The sequence below is a fragment of the Homarus americanus genome, unplaced genomic scaffold (assembly GCF_018991925.1).
Source record: "Homarus americanus isolate GMGI-L3 unplaced genomic scaffold, GMGI_Hamer_2.0 scaffold52512, whole genome shotgun sequence".
NCBI lineage: Eukaryota > Metazoa > Arthropoda > Malacostraca > Decapoda > Nephropidae > Homarus > Homarus americanus.
In genome coordinates, this window is record NW_024735442.1 from 17,476,164 (window position 1) to 17,482,966 (window position 6,803).

A 6,803-nucleotide genomic window follows, 5' to 3' on the forward strand; every position below is an offset into this window, starting at 1 on the left:
TCATGTTCACTGTTGTGTACCTTGTGTTCATCTCTGTACGTCAACAATAGAAAAATTTACAAATTATATACTGTATGTAAAAATTGCCTGGGTGGTGTGCGTACTTACAGCGGAGCGGAGGGAGTTACAAATGCCTCGCTCAAGGTCGATCACTGCTACGTTGTCTTGGCGATAAATCGATAACATTACTTAGCCGTACCCTATACTGTAGTGAAACACATTCACAGTAGTTTTTATCTTTAATAGTACGGTATATTACCACTATAAACTGGAAATGCTTAGCTAGATACATCGGGATTGGTATATAAAGAAATAAATTATAGTAAATCTAATCAAACTGGTGAGGTGAGGATTAATTTGTATATTTCTGGTCATATTACAAACGTTACATTAAAGTGAATGGAAACACTTGGATAGCTCAGACAGTATGTGACTGATGGTTAACCTCATTTCTTATGGGGTTGAGAGACACGGGCCACGTTGTCACAGCAACTGGTGTAAGCACTGGCTCCATCGCCCCAACCAGTGACAAACAGCTATACACCTGAAACTCACACCTCACACCTATTGATCAGTCAATAATAAGCACATAACTAATAGGGCTTCGTTAATGGTAAATAAAGTGATAAAGAGTAATTGAACGAGATTGCTATTGCCTGATGCACTACTCAGCTGCCTTGTATTGATTTTATTGAAATGTTATACCATATAAAATATAAACCAAGTAACCACTGCCTAAATAACCCTCGCAGATGAAACACCTGAATCTTAACCTAAAACAAACCTATTACAAACAATATCAGTCGAGATCGTTTTGTGTTTGTTAATACCGTTAATATTAAGGTAAACTACTTAATTCATTATGATTTTGTGATGAGTTGGAAAGCGAACGAAACTGGGCCTTAGAAATCATTACAGTGGCCCTTCATGTTAGACGACTTAATAGCATGAGAGGACATTTACATTCGTTGAATAATTTAATTGATGTTGAGGGTACGGTGTGTGTGTGCCGCACACAGGGTGGTGAAATGCGTATAGTGCGACAGCATTATGTTAGTGTTAAGATACAAGCACTGCTTGCTCCCTCTCGAAACCCAACAAACTGGGCTATCGGCAGTCTATTGCAACTCTACCTCTCCCCAGTCGTTGCAACACTTGCACCACTGGATCAGGAAAAGGGAGAGCCAAGATGTGTGGTTGCAGCTTGCGCTCCTGCCTCACCACATAAATCAACTCACGCGCAGCCATCATCCAGTTCATCATACCTCTCATCATCATCAAAACCCCTATACCCCCAAAAGTCCTATGGCGACGGACAAGTGGCGGCGGGAACAGGCAGATATGACTGTCGGGAGTCTCTAATCACAACTCTGCACATGGGCGGCACAGATAAGATGGTCGTTTATGCACTGGGATCTAGGCAGCAGTGCAATCCGGTCCTGTCTGTGCGACTGAGCAGCCCTTTCGAGGAGTCACTCTGCTCACCCCACTTGGGGAGGGGGCTAGAACAGGTGTCCTAAACATAGCCTGCCTAAAAACCCAACCTGACTGGGCAACCGCACCCAGTAAGGTCATCCTTATGCGGTCGAAAACACAGTCAAAATCACAGATCCAAAAACAAAAAAAACAAAAAAACATATAACCTCTTATGGTCGTCATTAGTGAGTCCCGGCTCCCAGATGAGGGACAGCTCACAGAACGGGGTTCTGGCTTTACCTTCTTCTGGAAGGGTAAGCCTGCTATGTAGAGAAACAGCATTTATGGAGCTGGCTTTGCCATCCACCAATGTATCCTACACAGGCTAACTGAAATGCCTGTTGGGATCAGCGAGCACCTCATAACGCTTAGAGTCCCACTGAGATACTCTCGTCATGCCCTCTTCATCAGTGCATACTCCCAACACTGGATGCAGAGGATGACATCAAGGAGGCCTTTAACGCCGACCTCGACAGAGTGCGAACCTCTATCCCCAGAGAAGACAAGGGTGTGCTCCTTGGTGACTTCAATACCAAAGTTGGCAGAGATACTAACATTTGGCAGGGAATCATAAGGAGAAATGGACTAGGCAAATGTAATGCCAACGGCCTACTTCTCCTCAGCAAGTGTGCTGCACACAGCCTCACTATCAACAATACCTTGTTTCGGCAGGCCGACAAGTTCAAGGGTTCATGGCAACACCCACGATCCAAACACTGACATATCATTGACTACATCATTGTCAGAGAAAGAGATCGCCGAGATATCCTCGTCACCCTTCGCCATGCGTGGCTCAGACCACTGCGACACTGATCATCGACTTGCCAGAGCCAAGCTCTCACTTCACGTCGCCCCAAAACGGCGAAGACATCAAGCCTCCAGAAGAGGTTTTAATAATAAGCGTCTGGAGGATCCAGCAGTGGCACATGCTTTCAGAGAGCAGCTCGAACATGGGCTGATAAACAACCCAACAGCAAACAAAGCGAATCCCAGTGCAGAATGGGATACTCTCAACACTGAGTGTAATGAATAAAACCTGCAGAGAGACCCCTCGGCCAGATTGTCATGGGTTGCGTTAGGCTTACCCACGCAACCAACTCCAAAGTTTGCTTTACTAGAGATAGGCACCCGGCGAGGCATAGCTGGGACATATATTTTCCACTAGTGGTAAGTTAGCCAGCCTTTAGGGGGGGGGGGTAGTGAGACAGTGTTGTACTGTTCATCGCTCCACACCCAAAAACCTCTTTTTGAGCAGTATCCCCGTGGCCATGGGTTAGTCAAGACGCCCACCTCCTCCCTCCTGAAGGGAACGGGACATAACGGGGGATAATATTGATTGAGATGACCTGGAGGAGAGCCAGAATGGACAGGGTTAGTCACGACACATTGACACAATGTGGTGTCACAACTTGTTTTTAACCCCCTTATGTCTGGCGTTAGCCAAGTAAAATATTGAAAGTGTCGTCCCGATAGTGACGAGGTTAATATAGGGGCAACTGAGATATGGAAACATACAAATGTTTACAAATGGAGTATTTGGTCAACTTCTTAGAAGACTTGATATGGCTGTTCTAAGAAAAAGTCGAACGTACGCAGTCTACGTGAGTCCCGGAGTGTTGGAGGCGGGGCATGAGTAAAAATTTTCCTGTTTATGAGAGGTCTGGTTCGTGTTGAAATTTTAAGAATATTACGTCTTTGTTGGCATATCCTTGGTCGAAATACACTTGCCTCCACTACTCATATACCTGATGTGGCACTGTAAATTTGTCTGGCAATTTTACTAATTATCTATCAATCGTTCTCAGCTGCTAGTGCTACGTGGTATATTGTATACGTATTGTACGTACGTATATCATGGTAATGCATGACTTTCCCCTCTTGTTCTGATAAACTGTTTGCGATTTAACAATATCTTTCTGTGATAACTGCCAATGTGAACAACTGTCGTATCGAATTTGTGTGGATTCCACCCCATGTTGGAATTAGGTATCATGACCGTGCCGATAGACTGGCCAATTAGGCATGTAAGAAAGAAAATATTGACTGTGACCTTGGCCTGTCCAATGCTGTACTTAAAAACACTCAAATCAGAATCATGAACTCTGATCTAGAAGAACTGAGAAATGCAGAGACCTAGCAGTTGTAGCATTAGTAAATATGAAAAATTTTGTGACGAGAGGTACCGGTATGGCCAGCATAATAAGGACAGAACCAGACAATGTGATGTAGTCGTGGCCAGAATTAGGCTAGGATACAGACACACCTGGCAAGTTAGTAACGCTGTACCCATACCGGAACACTCAGCATGTAAACTTTGTGATAAACCTTTAAAGCATATACTTGAACACTATATTATTGAATGTGGCACTGTCAAAGACTTCAGGCCACCTGGCTTATTGCATCATGAACTTTGTAATCACTATATTGAATCGGGGGTGCTTGGGGACATTCTTGCTGCTTATCCAAAATTTGCTAGCCCACACTAATTAGTCTTCAATTAGAATATGATGTCCAATGCATATGAACCAATCTTGCATGGCAGCGAACAGTGACATCACCCACATGACTCTGACCTATATATACTGCTAATGAATAAGATCTATTCCTTTGTGTGTGAACCTCTGTCCTGCGTGGCAGTGAGAAGTGATACCACCCTCAGTGTCAAGACCTGACTGAATTACTCAGAATAGGCAAACTGTACTCCAAGCTTTGTCTCACACAAACATGCAACAGATAAACAGACATGAACACACTCCGGCACGTTATACAGATCCCTACTGGTACTCAGTTTCCTGTTCTTTCTTTGTTTATGTTTCATCACGTGATACGGACGTGACGGCCACGCCACAATCATCAGTCATCCTGTCTCAGCTATCTGTCTACCCCCCGTCGTCCGGCCTGGTAACATCCCCGTCGTCCGGCCTGGTAACATCCCCGTCGTCCGGCCTGGTAACATCCCCCCCCCTGACGTCTGCAGTCTCCCTGCCCTGTCAGTGCACCAGGAAAATTATGAAGTGACATTAAACTTGTGTGTAAAGTATGTTGCAGAGTTTATCTCTTTAATTCTTTAACTTAAATACACATACTTTCAAACACATATGTATACTGTACTGTACACATACAAATATATACACACCCACATGGATGGGGTTACACAGTCGACTTCTCCCTGGGCACACCCAATAATAGATAGTGATATTTAATTATCATGCATGATGCTCCATCATTAGGGTATTTGGGTAATAGGTGATATAAACCAATCTTCAGGTGATCATATTTCCCATACAGTAATACAAAACTTGAAAATAGGTCAGCAGCGGTTATAATTATTATACAGTACAGAACAGTAGTGCAATACTGAAATTCAATGGGAGAAAGTTGAGAAGAGCAGAGATGGTAATTTACTGCTAGCATATATAACTTATCATTGATGTTGGTCTGCAGTAGATATAGTTCTGTGAAAGTAGCTGTTATATTTTGAAACATTTGCAAACATCATAGGAGAGGTTACTGAACACACTAGTACAGTATAGGGATGTTTTAACATGAGATTCATTGCAGGAAAATTGCCGAACAAAATAAGTTGAATACTGGGCCAACTATGCTGTAGGCCTTTATTAGTAAAATTTAAATTAACTACTGTTACTGTGAACAGGAAGGGCCAATCTAAGCATTTTATTGACGGGAGGGGGAGGGGGGGAGAAAAATGGGTCCAGTACTAAGAAAAAACTTTTAAAACTGACATCATCCTTTCATTTGCTACACAATTTACTTCTTTAGTTGCAATTTTTCGATATGGAAAAAAATATAACATCGATCTTTTTTTTGCTTATCTTTACCCACAAGTGCCAGTTGTTGAAGTTTGTGATAACCAAGTAGTTGTTAAGCACTGGATTATGATAAGACACATAGGTGGAAAGTTGGTTTCTTATCTCACATCAGATAAAGCGAAGTGTTAGAATTATTTCGTTATACAGTATTTGTATAATAAAGTCCTTTCCTGCTGTGGTATAAGACCAAAGGCAACACAAACTCTCCCTGCATTTGCTGTTATTCATCCTCACTAGTCAGTTCTTCTATGATGTTCCTGTTTAATAACAAGAACCCCAAGAATTGCATCAGTTTTGTCCCCTGTTGATTCCATAACCACACTGAATTTTCTACTGTTTATTGTTTTAATAATTCTCCAATATTATAACATTATTTTCTATTCTATAACATGATTAAGAGTAAGAATTAGATTACAGCTGCTATGCTGATATAAAGGTAAGGTTCTAAGGATATGCTTTCAGTATAGTACTGTATATTCAAATTGTAGTTCAATTATTTATTTGTATATTCACATTGAATTGAGCACATTTTGCTAAAAAACACAATGTGATACAGTACAGTATCTTTATTATAGCAAAAGGCAGGAATAGAGTAACTGCCAAATCCACTTATGGTCATTGCCATATCAAGAAAGTAGGGTTACCAATACAGTAAAGGCAAGAATCCTTTATTTGTTGTTTGTCATATTGTATCACACTGAAAAACCAACGATTTATTTTTTATTGACTGAACAGTACCGAACGTGATGATTGAGTTTACTGGCAAAGCTTGTGCCTTTTGTGTTGGAAATAGCAGGCAAACCCAGTTATTCATAGCCTCAGTATTCGTAACCCCGTTTATCTGCAATCAATTTATTGTTACCCATTTTCACTATTCGCAATGGTTGCCCCGTGTGTTTTAATATTCTACGTATTATTAATGAATTGTTTTGTTCACTTTGCACACAAACATTAATTCAATAGAAAAGACATTCAGTAATAAACATTAATGAATCCTTTGTACATCAGAGAAATGACGCTGTTTACGCGATTGTATACATATGAACGTTGGCCTTCTGCTGTCTCACTTTTTTCTTTACCATTAGTGGTTACTTCTACTGCACATTCATTAAATAACATTAATTAAAAAAAAATTTTTTTTAATTTTTTTACTACAGCAACAACAAATTTTATTTTCTTCAGTTTCAGATGGAGAACCATCTTCCCGGGTGTAAACACTGACGACAATTATTAATTTATTTTGTATAAAGTGCATTAATAACCATTATTTAAAGAATATAGTTTTTATTTTTCATTAATTTTCCTTTTATTGGGAAAAAAGAGGGTAAAATACCACACAGCATATATGAAAAGGTCAGACCTTGGAACGCATCTAATTATTATTGTTTTATTTTAATGGTAATTATGGATTCATTATACGTTGATTCACCTTACACTGCACTATTGGAACACATTACCGTCGTTATTCAAGGCTTTACTGTATAATTAATGTACGTG